Source organism: Petromyzon marinus, unplaced genomic scaffold, assembly GCF_048934315.1.
Source record: "Petromyzon marinus isolate PM22_M1 ecotype Great Lakes invasive population unplaced genomic scaffold, UKy_Petmar_22M1.pri1.0 PM_G_Scaffold_1, whole genome shotgun sequence".
In the NCBI taxonomy this organism is placed as follows: Eukaryota; Metazoa; Chordata; class Hyperoartia; order Petromyzontiformes; family Petromyzontidae; genus Petromyzon; species Petromyzon marinus.
Genome location: NW_027422650.1, coordinates 7602461 through 7619897, shown reverse-complemented (window position 1 = coordinate 7619897; position 17437 = coordinate 7602461).

Genomic DNA, 17437 nt, shown 5'->3' with positions numbered 1-17437 from the left:
TTCCAAATCAGCCATATTGCATGGGGGACATTGTGCTGGTTGTATTGTATAGGTGACTTCCAAGTCAGCCATATTGCATGGGGGACATTGTGCTGGTTGTCTTGTATAGGTGACTTCCAAGTCAGCCATATTGCATGGGGGACATTGTGCTGGTTGTCTTGTATAGGTGACTTCCAAGTCAGCCATATTGCTTGGGGGACATTGTGCTGGTTGTATTGTATAGGTGACTTCCAAGTCAGCCATATTGCATGGGGACATTGTGCTGGTTGCCATGTTGTATAGGTGACTTCCAAGTCAGCCATATTGCATTTGGGACATTGTGCTGGTTGTATTGTATAGGTGACTTCCAAGTCAGCCATATTGCATGGGGGACATTGTGCTGGTTGTATTGTATAGGTGACTTCCAAGTCAGCCATATTGCATGGGGGACATTGTGCTGGTTGTATTGTATAGGTGACTTCCAAGTCATCCATATTGCATGGGGGACATTGTGCTGGTTGCCATGTTGTATAGGTGACTTCCAAGTCAGCCATATTGCATGGGGGAAATTGTGCTGGTGGCCATGTTCTATAGGTGACTTCCAAGTCAGCCATATTGCATTTGGGACATTGTGCTGGTTGTCTTGTATATGTGACTTCCAAGTCAGCCATATTGCATGGGGGACATTGTGCTGATTGTATTGTATAGGTGACTTCCAAGTCATCCATATTGCATGGGGGACATTGTGCTGGTTGCCATGTTGTATAGGTGACTTCCAAGTCAGCCATATTGCTTGGGGGACATTGTGCTGGTGGTCATGTTCTATAGGTGACTTCCAAGTCAGCCATATTGCATGGGGGACATTGTGCTGGTTGCCATGTCCTATAGGTGACTTCCAAGTCAGCCATATTGCATGGGGGACATTGTGCTGGTTGTCTTGTATAGGTGACTTCCAAGTCAGCCATATTGCTTGGGGGACATTGTGCTGGTTGCCATGTTCTATAGGTGACTTCCAAGTCAGCCATAATGCTTGGGGGACATTGTGCTGGTGGCCATGTTCTATAGGTGACTTCCAAGTCAGCCATATTGCTTGGGGGACATTGTGCTGGTTGCCATGTTGTATAGGTGACTTCCAAGTCAGCCATATTGCATGGGGGACATTGTGCTGGTGGCCATGTTCTATAGGTGACTTCCAAGTCAGCCATATTGCATGGGGGACATTGTGCTGGTTGCCATGTTGTATAGGTGACTTCCAAGTCAGCCATATTGCATGGGGGACATTGTGCTGGTTGTATTGTATAGGTGACTTCCAAGTCAGCCATATTGCATGGGGGACATTGTGCTGGTTGCCATGTCCTATAGGTGACTTCCAAGTCAGCCATATTGCATGGGGGAAATTGTGCTGGTTGTCTTGTATAGGTGACTTCCAAGTCAGCCATATTGCTTGGGGGACATTGTGCTGGTTGTCTTGTATAGGTGACTTCCAAGTCAGCCATATTGCTTGGGGGACATTGTGCTGGTTGTATTGTATAGGTGACTTCCAAGTCAGCCATATTGCATGGGGGAAATTGTGCTGGTTGCCATGTTGTATAGGTGACTTCCAAGTCAGCCATATTGCATGGGGGACAATGTGCTGGTGGCCATGTTCTATAGGTGACTTCCAAGTCAGCCATATTGCATTTGGGACATTGTGCTGGTTGTCTTGTATAGGTGACTTCCAAGTCAGCCATATTGCATGGGGGACATTGTGCTGGTTGTGTTGTATAGGTGACTTCCAAATCAGCCATATTGCATGGGGGACATTGTGCTGGTTGTATTGTATAGGTGACTTCCAAGTCAGCCATATTGCATGGGGGACATTGTGCTGGTTGTATTGTATAGGTGACTTCCAAGTCATCCATATTGCATGGGGGACATTGTGCTGGTTGCCATGTTGTATAGGTGACTTCCAAGTCAGCCATATTGCTTGGGGGACATTGTGCTGGTGGCCATGTTCTATAGGTGACTTCCAAGTCAGCCATATTGCATGGGGGACATTGTGCTGGTTGCCATGTCCTATAGGTGACTTCCAAGTCAGCCATATTGCATGGGGGACATTGTGCTGGTTGTCTTGTATAGGTGACTTCCAAGTCAGCCATATTGCTTGGGGGACATTGTGCTGGTTGCCATGTTCTATAGGTGACTTCCAAGTCAGCCATATTGCTTGGGGGACATTGTGCTGGTGGCCATGTTCTATAGGTGACTTCCAAGTCAGCCATATTGCTTGGGGGACATTGTGCTGGTTGCCATGTTGTATAGGTGACTTCCAAGTCAGCCATATTGCATGGGGGACATTGTGCTGGTGGCCATGTTCTATAGGTGACTTCCAAGTCAGCCATATTGCATGGGGGACATTGTGCTGGTTGCCATGTTGTATAGGTGACTTCCAAGTCAGCCATATTGCATGGGGGACATTGTGCTGGTTGTATTGTATAGGTGACTTCCAAGTCAGCCATATTGCATGGGGGACATTGTGCTGGTTGCCATGTCCTATAGGTGACTTCCAAGTCAGCCATATTGCATGGGGGAAATTGTGCTGGTTGTCTTGTATAGGTGACTTCCAAGTCAGCCATATTGCTTGGCGGACATTGTGCTGGTTGCCATGTTCTATAGGTGACTTCCAAGTCAGCCATATTGCATGGGGGACATTGTGCTGGTGGCCATGTTCTATAGGTGACTTCCAAGTCAGCCATATTGCTTGGGGGACATTGTGCTGGTTGTATTGTATAGGTGACTTCCAAGTCAGCCATATTGCATGGGGGACATTGTGCTGGTGGCCATGTCCTATATGTGACTTCCAAGTCAGCCATATTGCATGGGGGACATTGTGCTGGTTGTCTTGTATAGGTGACTTCCAAGTCAGCCATATTGCTTGGGGGACATTGTGCTGGTTGTATTGTATAGGTGACTTCCAAGTCAGCCATATTGCATGGGGGAAATTGTGCTGGTTGCCATGTTGTATAGGTGACTTCCAAGTCAGCCATATTGCATGGGGGACAATGTGCTGGTGGCCATGTTCTATAGGTGACTTCCAAGTCAGCCATATTGCATGTGGGACATTGTGCTGGTTGTGTTGTATAGGTGACTTCCAAATCAGCCATATTGCATGGGGGACATTGTGCTGGTTGTATTGTATAGGTGACTTCCAAGTCAGCCATATTGCATGGGGGACATTGTGCTGGTTGTCTTGTATAGGTGACTTCCAAGTCAGCCATATTGCATGGGGGACATTGTGCTGGTTGTCTTGTATAGGTGACTTCCAAGTCAGCCATATTGCTTGGGGGACATTGTGCTGGTTGTATTGTATAGGTGACTTCCAAGTCAGCCATATTGCATGGGGGACATTGTGCTGGTTGCCATGTTGTATAGGTGACTTCCAAGTCAGCCATATTGCATTTGGGACATTGTGCTGGTTGTATTGTATAGATGACTTCCAAGTCAGCCATATTGCATGGGGGACATTGTGCTGGTTGTATTGTATAGGTGACTTCCAAGTCAGCCATATTGCATGGGGGACATTGTGCTGGTTGTATTGTATAGGTGACTTCCAAGTCAGCCATATTGCATGGGGGACATTGTGCTGGTGGCCATGTTCTATAGGTGACTTCCAAGTCAGCCATATTGCATTTGGGACATTGTGCTGGTTGTCTTGTATAGGTGACTTCCAAGTCAGCCATATTGCTTGGGGGACATTGTGCTGGTTGCCATGTCCTATAGGTGACTTCCAAGTCAGCCATATTGCATGGGGGACATTGTGCTGGTTGTCTTGTATAGGTGACTTCCAAGTCAGCCATATTGCATGGGGGACATTGTGCTGGTTGTATTGTATAGGTGACTTACAAGTCATCCATATTGCATGGGGGACATTGTGCTGGTTGCCATGTTGTATAGGTGACTTCCAAGTCAGCCATATTGCTTGGGGGACATTGTGCTGGTGGCCATGTTCTATAGGTGACTTCCAAGTCAGCTATATTGCATGGGGGACATTGTGCTGGTTGCCATGTCCTATAGGTGACTTCCAAGTCAGCCATATTGCATGGGGGACATTGTGCTGGTTGTCTTGTATAGGTGACTTCCAAGTCAGCCATATTGCATGGGGGACATTGTGCTGGTTGCCATGTCCTATAGGTGACTTCCAAGTCAGCCATATTGCATGGGGGACATTGTGCTGGTTGTCTTGTATAGGTGACTTCCAAGTCAGCTATATTGCATGGGGGACATTGTGCTGGTTGCCATGTCCTATAGGTGACTTCCAAGTCAGCCATATTGCATGGCGGACATTGTGCTGGTTGTATTGTATAGGTGACTTCCAAGTCAGCCATATTGCATGGGGGACATTGTGCTGGTTGCCATGTCCTATAGGTGACTTCCAAGTCAGCCATATTGCATGGGGGAAATTGTGCTGGTTGTCTTGTATAGGTGACTTCCAAGTCAGCCATATTGCTTGGGGGACATTGTGCTGGTTGCCATGTTCTATAGGTGACTTCCAAGTCAGCCATATTGCATGGGGGACATTGTGCTGGTGGCCATGTTCTATAGGTGACTTCCAAGTCAGCCATATTGCATTGGGACATTGTGCTGGTTGTATTGTATAGGTGACTTCCAAGTCAGCCATATTGCATGGGGGACATTGTGCTGGTTGTATTGTATAGGTGACTTCCAAGTGAGCCATATTGCTTGGGGGACATTGTGCTGGTGGCCATGTTCTATAGGTGACTTCCAAGTCAGCCATATTGCATGGGGGACATTGTGCTGGTTGCCATGTCCTATAGGTGACTTCCAAGTCAGCCATATTGCATGGGGGACATTGTGCTGGTTGTCTTGTATAGGTGACTTCCAAGTCAGCCATATTGCATGGGGGACATTGTGCTGGTTGCCATGTCCTATAGGTGACTTCCAAGTCAGCCATATTGCATGGGGGACATTGTGCTGGTTGTCTTGTATAGGTGACTTCCAAGTCAGCTATATTGCATGGGGGACATTGTGCTGGTTGCCATGTCCTATAGGTGACTTCCAAGTCAGCCATATTGCATGGTGGACATTGTGCTGGTTGTATTGTATAGGTGACTTCCAAGTCAGCCATATTGCATGGGGGACATTGTGCTGGTTGCCATGTCCTATAGGTGACTTCCAAGTCAGCCATATTGCATGGGGGAAATTGTGCTGGTTGTCTTGTATAGGTGACTTCCAAGTCAGCCATATTGCTTGGGGGACATTGTGCTGGTTGCCATGTTCTATAGGTGACTTCCAAGTCAGCCATATTGCATGGGGGACATTGTGCTGGTGGCCATGTTCTATAGGTGACTTCCAAGTCAGCCATATTGCATTGGGACATTGTGCTGGTTGTATTGTATAGGTGACTTCCAAGTCAGCCATATTGCATGGGGGACATTGTGCTGGTTGTATTGTATAGGTGACTTCCAAGTGAGCCATATTGCTTGGGGGACATTGTGCTGGTGGCCATGTTCTATAGGTGACTTCCAAGTCAGCCATATTGCATGGGGGACATTGTGCTGGTTGCCATGTCCTATAGGTGACTTCCAAGTCAGCCATATTGCATGGGGGACATTGTGCTGGTTGTCTTGTATAGGTGACTTCCAAGTCAGCCATATTGCTTGGGGGAGATTGTGCTGGTTGCCATGTTCTATAGGTGACTTCCAAGTCAGCCATATTGCTTGGGGGACATTGTGCTGGTGGCCATGTTCTATAGGTGACTTCCAAGTCAGCCATATTGCTTGGGGGACATTGTGCTGGTTGTATTGTATAGGTGACTTCCAAGTCAGCCATATTGCATGGGGGACATTGTTCTGGTGGCCATGTCCTATAGGTGACTTCCAAGTCAGCCATATTGCATGGGGGACATTGTGCTGGTTGTCTTGTATAGGTGACTTCCAAGTCAGCCATATTGCATGGGGGAAATTGTGCTGGTTGCCATGTTGTATAGGTGACTTCCAAGTCAGCCATATTGCATGGGGGACAATGTGCTGGTGGCCATGTTCTATAGGTGACTTCCAAGTCAGCCATATTGCATTTGGGACATTGTGCTGGTTGTCTTGTATAGGTGACTTCCAAGTCAGCCATATTGCATGGGGGACATTGTGCTGGTTGTGTTGTATAGGTGACTTCCAAATCAGCCATATTGCATGGGGGACATTGTGCTGGTTGTATTGTATAGGTGACTTCCAAGTCAGCCATATTGCATGGGGGACATTGTGCTGGTTGTCTTGTATAGGTGACTTCCAAGTCAGCCATATTGCATGGGGGACATTGTGCTGGTTGTCTTGTATAGGTGACTTCCAAGTCAGCCATATTGCTTGGGGGACATTGTGCTGGTTGTATTGTATAGGTGACTTCCAAGTCAGCCATATTGCATGGGGGACATTGTGCTGGTTGCCATGTTGTATAGGTGACTTCCAAGTCAGCCATATTGCATTTGGGACATTGTGCTGGTTGTATTGTATAGGTGACTTCCAAGTCAGCCATATTGCATGGGGGACATTGTGCTGGTGGCCATGTTCTATAGGTGACTTCCAAGTCAGCCATATTGCTTGCGGGACATTGTGCTGGTGGCCATGTTCTATAGGTGACTTCCAAGTCAGCCATATTGCATTGGGACATTGTGCTGGTTGTATTGTATAGGTGACTTCCAAGTCAGCCATATTGCATGGGGGACATTGTGCTGGTTGTATTGTATAGGTGACTTCCAAGTGAGCCATATTGCTTGGGGGACATTGTGCTGGTGGCCATGTTCTATAGGTGACTTCCAAGTCAGCCATATTGCATGGGGGACATTGTGCTGGTTGCCATGTCCTATAGGTGACTTCCAAGTCAGCCATATTGCATGGGGGACATTGTGCTGGTTGTCTTGTATAGGTGACTTCCAAGTCAGCCATATTGCATGGGGGACATTGTGCTGGTTGCCATGTCCTATAGGTGACTTCCAAGTCAGCCATATTGCATGGGGGACATTGTGCTGGTTGTCTTGTATAGGTGACTTCCAAGTCAGCTATATTGCATGGGGGACATTGTGCTGGTTGCCATGTCCTATAGGTGACTTCCAAGTCAGCCATATTGCATGGTGGACATTGTGCTGGTTGTATTGTATAGGTGACTTCCAAGTCAGCCATATTGCATGGGGGACATTGTGCTGGTTGCCATGTCCTATAGGTGACTTCCAAGTCAGCCATATTGCATGGGGGAAATTGTGCTGGTTGTCTTGTATAGGTGACTTCCAAGTCAGCCATATTGCTTGGGGGACATTGTGCTGGTTGCCATGTTCTATAGGTGACTTCCAAGTCAGCCATATTGCATGGGGGACATTGTGCTGGTGGCCATGTTCTATAGGTGACTTCCAAGTCAGCCATATTGCATTGGGACATTGTGCTGGTTGTATTGTATAGGTGACTTCCAAGTCAGCCATATTGCATGGGGGACATTGTGCTGGTTGTATTGTATAGGTGACTTCCAAGTGAGCCATATTGCTTGGGGGACATTGTGCTGGTGGCCATGTTCTATAGGTGACTTCCAAGTCAGCCATATTGCATGGGGGACATTGTGCTGGTTGCCATGTCCTATAGGTGACTTCCAAGTCAGCCATATTGCATGGGGGACATTGTGCTGGTTGTCTTGTATAGGTGACTTCCAAGTCAGCCATATTGCTTGGGGGAGATTGTGCTGGTTGCCATGTTCTATAGGTGACTTCCAAGTCAGCCATATTGCTTGGGGGACATTGTGCTGGTGGCCATGTTCTATAGGTGACTTCCAAGTCAGCCATATTGCTTGGGGGACATTGTGCTGGTTGTATTGTATAGGTGACTTCCAAGTCAGCCATATTGCATGGGGGACATTGTTCTGGTGGCCATGTCCTATAGGTGACTTCCAAGTCAGCCATATTGCATGGGGGACATTGTGCTGGTTGTCTTGTATAGGTGACTTCCAAGTCAGCCATATTGCATGGGGGAAATTGTGCTGGTTGCCATGTTGTATAGGTGACTTCCAAGTCAGCCATATTGCATGGGGGACAATGTGCTGGTGGCCATGTTCTATAGGTGACTTCCAAGTCAGCCATATTGCATTTGGGACATTGTGCTGGTTGTCTTGTATAGGTGACTTCCAAGTCAGCCATATTGCATGGGGGACATTGTGCTGGTTGTGTTGTATAGGTGACTTCCAAATCAGCCATATTGCATGGGGGACATTGTGCTGGTTGTATTGTATAGGTGACTTCCAAGTCAGCCATATTGCATGGGGGACATTGTGCTGGTTGTCTTGTATAGGTGACTTCCAAGTCAGCCATATTGCATGGGGGACATTGTGCTGGTTGTCTTGTATAGGTGACTTCCAAGTCAGCCATATTGCTTGGGGGACATTGTGCTGGTTGTATTGTATAGGTGACTTCCAAGTCAGCCATATTGCATGGGGGACATTGTGCTGGTTGCCATGTTGTATAGGTGACTTCCAAGTCAGCCATATTGCATTTGGGACATTGTGCTGGTTGTATTGTATAGGTGACTTCCAAGTCAGCCATATTGCATGGGGGACATTGTGCTGGTGGCCATGTTCTATAGGTGACTTCCAAGTCAGCCATATTGCTTGCGGGACATTGTGCTGGTTGTATTGTATAGGTGACTTCCAAGTCAGCCATATTGCATGGGGGACATTGTGCTGGTGGCCATGTCCTATATGTGACTTCCAAGTCAGCCATATTGCATGGGGGACATTGTGCTGGTTGTCTTGTATAGGTGACTTCCAAGTCAGCCATATTGCTTGGGGGACATTGTGCTGGTTGTATTGTATAGGTGACTTCCAAGTCAGCCATATTGCATGGGGGAAATTGTGCTGGTTGCCATGTTGTATAGGTGACTTCCAAGTCAGCCATATTGCATGGGGGACAATGTGCTGGTGGCCATGTTCTATAGGTGACTTCCAAGTCAGCCATATTGCATTTGGGACATTGTGCTGGTTGTCTTGTATAGGTGACTTCCAAGTCAGCCATATTGCATGGGGGACATTGTGCTGGTTGTGTTGTATATTTGACTTCCAAATCAGCCATATTGCATGGGGGACATTGTGCTGGTTGTATTGTATAGGTGACTTCCAAGTCAGCCATATTGCATGGGGGACATTGTGCTGGTTGTCTTGTATAGGTGACTTCCAAGTCAGCCATATTGCATGGGGGACATTGTGCTGGTTGTCTTGTATAGGTGACTTCCAAGTCAGCCATATTGCTTGGGGGACATTGTGCTGGTTGTATTGTATAGGTGACTTCCAAGTCAGCCATATTGCATGGGGGACATTGTGCTGGTTGCCATGTTGTATAGGTGACTTCCAAGTCAGCCATATTGCATTTGGGACATTGTGCTGGTTGTATTGTATAGGTGACTTCCAAGTCAGCCATATTGCATGGGGGACATTGTGCTGGTTGTATTGTATAGGTGACTTCCAAGTCAGCCATATTGCATGGGGGACATTGTGCTGGTTGTATTGTATAGGTGACTTCCAAGTCAGCCATATTGCATGGGGGACATTGTGCTGGTGGCCATGTTCTATAGGTGACTTACAAGTCAGCCATATTGCTTGGGGGACATTGTGCTGGTTGCCATGTCCTATAGGTGACTTCCAAGTCAGCCATATTGCATGGGGGACATTGTGCTGGTTGTCTTGTATAGGTGACTTCCAAGTCAGCCATATTGCATGGGGGACATTGTGCTGGTTGTCTTGTATAGGTGACTTCCAAGTCAGCCATATTGCATGGGGGACATTGTGCTGGTTGTATTGTATAGGTGACTTACAAGTCATCCATATTGCATGGGGGACATTGTGCTGGTTGCCATGTTGTATAGGTGACTTCCAAGTCAGCCATATTGCTTGGGGGACATTGTGCTGGTGGCCATGTTCTATAGGTGACTTCCAAGTCAGCTATATTGCATGGGGGACATTGTGCTGGTTGCCATGTCCTATAGGTGACTTCCAAGTCAGCCATATTGCATGGGGGACATTGTGCTGGTTGTCTTGTATAGGTGACTTCCAAGTCAGCCATATTGCTTGGGGGACATTGTGCTGGTTGCCATGTTCTATAGGTGACTTCCAAGTCAGCCATATTGCTTGGGGGACATTGTGCTGGTGGCCATGTTCTATAGGTGACTTCCAAGTCAGCCATATTGCTTGGGGGACATTGTGCTGGTTGCCATGTTGTATAGGTGACTTCCAAGTCAGCCATATTGCATGGGGGACATTGTGCTGGTGGCCATGTTCTATAGGTGACTTCCAAGTCAGCCATATTGCATGGGGGACATTGTGCTGGATGCCATGTTGTATACGTGACTTCCAAGTCAGCCATATTGCATGGCGGACATTGTGCTGGTTGTATTGTATAGGTGACTTCCAAGTCAGCCATATTGCATGGGGGACATTGTGCTGGTTGCCATGTCCTATAGGTGACTTCCAAGTCAGCCATATTGCATGGGGGAAATTGTGCTGGTTGTCTTGTATAGGTGACTTCCAAGTCAGCAATATTGCTTGGGGGACATTGTGCTGGTTGCCATGTTCTATAGGTGACTTCCAAGTCAGCCATATTGCATGGGGGATATTGTGCTGGTGGCCATGTTCTATAGGTGACTTCCAAGTCAGCCATATTGCATTTGGGACATTGTGCTGGTTGTATTGTATAGGTGACTTCCAAGTCAGCCATATTGCATGGGGGACATTGTGCTGGTTGTATTGTATAGGTGACTTCCAAGTGAGCCATATTGCTTGGGGGACATTGTGCTGGTGGCCATGTTCTATAGGTGACTTCCAAGTCAGCCATATTGCATGGGGAACATTGTGCTGGTTGCCATGTCCTATAGGTGACTTCCAAGTCAGCCATATTGCATGGGGGACATTGTGCTGGTTGTCTTGTATAGGTGACTTCCAAGTCAGCCATATTGCTTGGGGGACATTGTGCTGGTTGCCATGTTCTATAGGTGACTTCCAAGTCAGCCATATTGCTTGGGGGACATTGTGCTGGTGGCCATGTTCTATAGGTGACTTCCAAGTCAGCCATATTGCTTGGGGGACATTGTGCTGGTTGTATTGTATAGGTGACTTCCAAGTCAGCCATATTGCATGGGGGACATTGTGCTGGTGGCCATGTCCTATAGGTGACTTCCAAGTCAGCCATATTGCATGGGGGACATTGTGCTGGTTGTCTTGTATAGGTGACTTCTAAGTCAGCCATATTGCATGGGGGAAATTGTGCTGGTTGCCATGTTGTATAGGTGACTTCCAAGTCAGCCATATTGCATGGGGGACAATGTGCTGGTGGCCATGTTCTATAGGTGACTTCCAAGTCAGCCATATTGCATTTGGGACATTGTGCTGGTTGTCTTGTATAGGTGACTTCCAAGTCAGCCATATTGCATGGGGGACATTGTGCTGGTTGTGTTGTATAGGTGACTTCCAAATCAGCCATATTGCATGGGGGACATTGTGCTGGTTGTATTGTATAGGTGACTTCCAAGTCAGCCATATTGCATGGGGGACATTGTGCTGGTTGTCTTGTATAGGTGACTTCCAAGTCAGCCATATTGCATGGGGGACATTGTGCTGGTTGTCTTGTATAGGTGAATTCCAAGTCAGCCATATTGCTTGGGGGACATTGTGCTGGTTGTATTGTATAGGTGACTTCCAAGTCAGCCATATTGCATGGGGGACATTGTGCTGGTTGCCATGTTGTATAGGTGACTTCCAAGTCAGCCATATTGCATTTGGGACATTGTGCTGGTTGTATTGTATAGGTGACTTCCAAGTCAGCCATATTGCATGGGGGACATTGTGCTGGTTGTATTGTATAGGTGACTTCCAAGTCAGCCATATTGCATGGGGGACATTGTGCTGGTTGTATTGTATAGGTGACTTCCAAGTCATCCATATTGCATGGGGGACATTGTGCTGGTTGCCATGTTGTATAGGTGACTTCCAAGTCAGCCATATTGCATGGGGGACATTGTGCTGGTGGCCATGTTCTATAGGTGACTTCCAAGTCAGCCATATTGCATTTGGAACATTGTGCTGGTTGTCTTGTATAGGTGACTTCCAAGTCAGCCATATTGCTTGAGGGACATTGTGCTGGTTGCCATGTCCTATAGGTGACATCCAAGTCAGCCATATTGCATGGGGGACATTGTGCTGGTTGTCTTGTATAGGTGACTTCCAAGTCAGCCATATTGCATGGGGGACATTGTGCTGGTTGTATTGTATAGGTGACTTCCAAGTAATCCATATTGCATGGGGGACATTGTGCTGGTTGCCATGTTGTATAGGTGACTTCCAAGTCAGCCATATTGCATGGGGGACATTGTGCTGGTGGCCATGTTCTATAGGTGACTTCCAAGTCAGCCATATTGCATTTGGGACATTGTGCTGGTTGTCTTGTATAGGTGACTTCCAAGTCAGCCATATTGCATGGGGGACATTGTGCCGGTTGTGTTGTATAGGTGACTTCCAAATCAGCCATATTGCATGGGGGACATTGTACTGGTTGTATTGTATAGGTGACTTCCAAGTCAGCCATATTGCATGGGGGACATTGTGCTGGTTGTCTTGTATAGGTGACTTCCAAGTCAGCCATATTGCTTGGGGGACATTGTGCTGGTTGTATTGTATAGGTGACTTCCAAGTCAGCCATATTGCTTGGGGGACATTGTGCTGGTGGCCATGTTCTATAGGTGACTTCCAAGTCAGCCATATTGCATGGGGGACATTGTGCTGGTTGCCATGTCCTATAGGTGACTTCCAAGTCAGCCATATTGCATGGGGGACATTGTGCTGGTTGTCTTGTATAGGTGACTTCCAAGTCAGCCATATTGCTTGGGGGACATTGTGCTTTTTGCCATGTTCTATAGGTGACTTCCAAGTCAGCCATATTGCTTGGGGGACATTGTGCTGGTGGCCATGTTCTATAGGTGACTTCCAAGTCAGCCATATTGCATGGGGGACATTGTGCTGGTGGCCATGTTCTATAGGTGACTTCCAAGTCAGCCATATTGCATGGGGGACATTGTGCTGGTTGTCTTGTATAGGTGACTTCCAAGTCAGCCATATTGCATGGGGGACATTGTGCTGGTTGTGTTGTATAGGTGACTTCCAAATCAGCCATATTGCATGGGGGACATTGTGCTGGTTGTATTGTATAGGTGACTTCCAAGTCAGCCATATTGCATGGGGGACATTGTGCTGGTTGTATTGTATAGGTGACTTCCAAGTCAGCCATATTGCATGGGGGACATTGTGCTGGTTGTATTGTATAGGTGACTTCCAAGTCAGCCATATTGCATAGGGGACATTGTGCTGGTGGCCATGTCCTATAGGTGACTTCCAAGTCAGCCATATTGCATGGGGGACATTGTGCTGGTTGTCTTGTATAGGTGACTTCCAAGTCAGCCATATTGCTTGGTGGACATTGTGCTGGTTGTATTGTATAGGTGACTTCCAAGTCAGCCATATTGCATGGGGGACATTGTGCTGGTTGCCATGTTGTATAGGTGACTTCCAAGTCAGCCATATTGCATGGGGGACATTGTGCTGGTGGCCATGTTCTATAGGTGACTTCCAAGTCAGCCATATTGCATTTGGGACATTGTGCTGGTTGTCTTGTATAGGTGACTTCCAAGTCAGCCATATTGCATGGGGGACATTGTGCTGGTTGTGTTGTATAGGTGACTTCCAAATCAGCCATATTGCATGGGGGACATTGTGCTGGTTGTATTGTATAGGTGACTTCCAAGTCAGCCATATTGCATGGGGGACATTGTGCTGGTTGTCTTGTATAGGTGACTTCCAAGTCAGCCATATTGCATTTGGGACATTGTGCTGGTTGTATTGTATAGGTGACTTCCAAGTCAGCCATATTGCATGGGGGACATTGTGCTGGTTGTATTGTATAGGTGACTTCCAAGTGAGCCATATTGCTTGGGGGACATTGTGCTGGTGGCCATGTTCTATAGGTGACTTCCAAGTCAGCCATATTGCATGGGGGACATTGTGCTGGTTGCCATGTCCTATAGGTGACTTCCAAGTCAGCCATATTTCATGGGGGACATTGTGCTGGTTGTCTTGTATAGGTGACTTCCAAGTCAGCCATATTGCTTGGGGGACATTGTGCTGGTTGCCATGTTCTATAGGTGACTTCCAAGTCAGCCATATTGCTTGGGGGACATTGTGCTGGTGGCCATGTTCTATAGGTGACTTCCAAGTCAGCCATATTGCTTGGGGGACATTGTGCTGGTTGCCATGTTGTATAGGTGACTTCCAAGTCAGCCATTTTGCATGGGGGACATTGTGCTGGTGGCCATGTTGTATAGGTGACTTCCAAGTCAGCCATATTGCATGGGGGACATTGTGCTGGTTGTCTTGTATAGGTGACTTCCAAGTCAGCCATATTGCATGGGGGACATTGTGCTGGTTGCCATGTTGTATAGGTGACTTCCAAGTCAGCCATATTGCATGGGGGACATTGTGCTGGTTGTATTGTATAGGTGACTTCCAAGTCAGCCATATTGCATGGGGGACATTGTGCTGGTTGTCTTGTATAGGTGACTTCCAAGTCAGCCATATTGCTTGGGGGACATTGTGCTGGTTGTATTGTATAGGTGACTTCCAAGTCAGCCATATTGCATGGGGGAAATTGTGCTGGTTGCCATGTTGTATAGGTGACTTCCAAGTCAGCCATATTGCATGGGGGACATTGTGCTGGTGGCCATGTTCTATAGGTGACTTCCAAGTCAGCCATATTGCATTTGGGACATTGTGCTGGTTGTCTTGTATAGGTGACTTCCAAGTCAGCCATATTGCATGGGGGACATTGTGCTGGTTGTGTTGTATAGGTGACTTCCAAATCAGCCATATTGCATGGGGGACATTGTGCTGGTTGTATTGTATAGGTGACTTCCAAGTCAGCCATATTGCATGGGGGACATTGTGCTGGTTGTCTTGTATAGGTAACTTCCAAGTCAGCCATATTGCTTGGGGGACATTGTGCTGGTTGTATTGTATAGGTGACTTCCAAGTCAGCCATATTGCATGGGGGACATTGTGCTGGTTGCCATGTTGTATAGGTGACTTCCAAGTCAGCCATATTGCATGGGGGACATTGTGCTGGTTGTGTTGTATAGGTGACTTCCAAATCAGCCATATTGCATGGGGGACATTGTGCTGGTTGTATTGTATAGGTGACTTCCATGTCAGCCATATTGCATGGGGGACATTGTGCTGGTTGCCATGTTCTATAGGTGACTTCCAAGTGAGCCATATTGCATGGGGGACATTGTGCTGGTGGCCATGTTCTATAGGTGACTTCCAAGTCAGCCATATTGCATGGGGGACATTGTGCTGGTTGTCTTGTATAGGTGACTTCCAAGTCAGCCATATTGCTTCGGGGACATTGTGCTGGTGGCCATGTTCTATAGGTGACTTCCAAGTCAGCCATATTGCTTGGGGGACATTGTGCTGGTTGCCATTTTGTATAGGTGACTTCCAAGTCAGCCAAATTGCATGGGGGACATTGTGCTGGTGGCCATGTTCTATAGGTGACTTCCAAGTCAGCCATATTGCATGGGGGACATTGTGCTGGTTGTCTTGTATAGGTGACTTCCAAGTCAGCCATATTGCATGGGGGACATTGTGCTGCTGGCCATGTTCTATAGGTGACTTCCAAGTCAGCCATATTGCTTGGGGGACATTGTGCTGGTTGTATTGTATAGGTGACTTCCAAGTCAGCCATATTGCATGCGGGACATTTTGCTGGTTGCCATGTCCTATAGGTGACTTCCAAGTCAGCCATATTGCATGGGGGACATTGTGCTGGTTGTCTTGTATAGGTGACTTCCAAGTCAGCCATATTGCTTGGGGGACATTGTGCTGGTTGCCATGTTCTATAGGTGACTTCCAAGTCAGCCATATTGCTTGGGGGACATTGTGCTGGTGGCCATGTTCTATAGGTGACTTCCAAGTCAGCCATATTGCTTGGGGGACATTGTGCTGGTTGCCATGTTGTATAGGTGACTTCCAAGTCAGCCATATTGCATGGGGGACATTGTGCTGGTTGTCTTGTATAGGTGACTTCCAAGTCAGCCATATTGCTTGGGGGACATTGTGCTGGTTGTATTGTATAGGTGACTTCCAAGTCAGCCATATTGCATGGGGGAAATTGTGCTGGTTGCCATGTTGTATAGGTGACTTCCAAGTCAGCCATATTGCATGGGGGACATTGTGCTGGTGGCCATGTTCTATAGGTGACTTCCAAGTCAGCCATATTGCATTTGGGACATTGTGCTGGTTGTCTTGTATAGGTGACTTCCAAGTCAGCCATATTGCATGGGGGACATTGTGCTGGTTGTGTTGTATAGGTGACTTCCAAATCAGCCATATTGCATGGGGGACATTGTGCTGGTTGTATTGTATAGGTGACTTCCAAGTCAGCCATATTGCATGGGGGACATTGTGCTGGTTGTCTTGTATAGGTGACTTCCAAGTCAGCCATATTGCTTGGGGGACATTGTGCTGGTTGCCATGTTCTATAGGTGACTTCCAAGTCAGCCATATTGCTTGGGGGACATTGTGCTGGTGGCCATGTTCTATAGGTGACTTCCAAGTCAGCCATATTGCTTGGGGGACATTGTGCTGGTTGTATTGTATAGGTGACTTCCAAGTCAGCCATATTGCATGGGGGACATTGTGCTGGTGGCCATGTCCTATAGGTGACTTCCAAGTCAGCCATATTGCATGGGGGACATTGTGCTGGTTGTCTTGTATAGGTGACTTCTAAGTCAGCCATATTGCATGGGGGAAATTGTGCTGGTTGCCATGTTGTATAGGTGACTTCCAAGTCAGCCATATTGCATGGGGGACAATGTGCTGGTGGCCATGTTCTATAGGTGACTTCCAAGTCAGCCATATTGCATTTGGGACATTGTGCTGGTTGTCTTGTATAGGTGACTTCCAAGTCAGCCATATTGCATGGGGGACATTGTGCTGGTTGTGTTGTATAGGTGACTTCCAAATCAGCCATATTGCATGGGGGACATTGTGCTGGTTGTATTGTATAGGTGACTTCCAAGTCAGCCATATTGCATGGGGGACATTGTGCTGGTTGTCTTGTATAGGTGACTTCCAAGTCAGCCATATTGCATGGGGGACATTGTGCTGGTTGTCTTGTATAGGTGAATTCCAAGTCAGCCATATTGCTTGGGGGACATTGTGCTGGTTGTATTGTATAGGTGACTTCCAAGTCAGCCATATTGCATGGGGGACATTGTGCTGGTTGCCATGTTGTATAGGTGACTTCCAAGTCAGCCATATTGCATTTGGGACATTGTGCTGGTTGTATTGTATAGGTGACTTCCAAGTCAGCCATATTGCATGGGGGACATTGTGCTGGTTG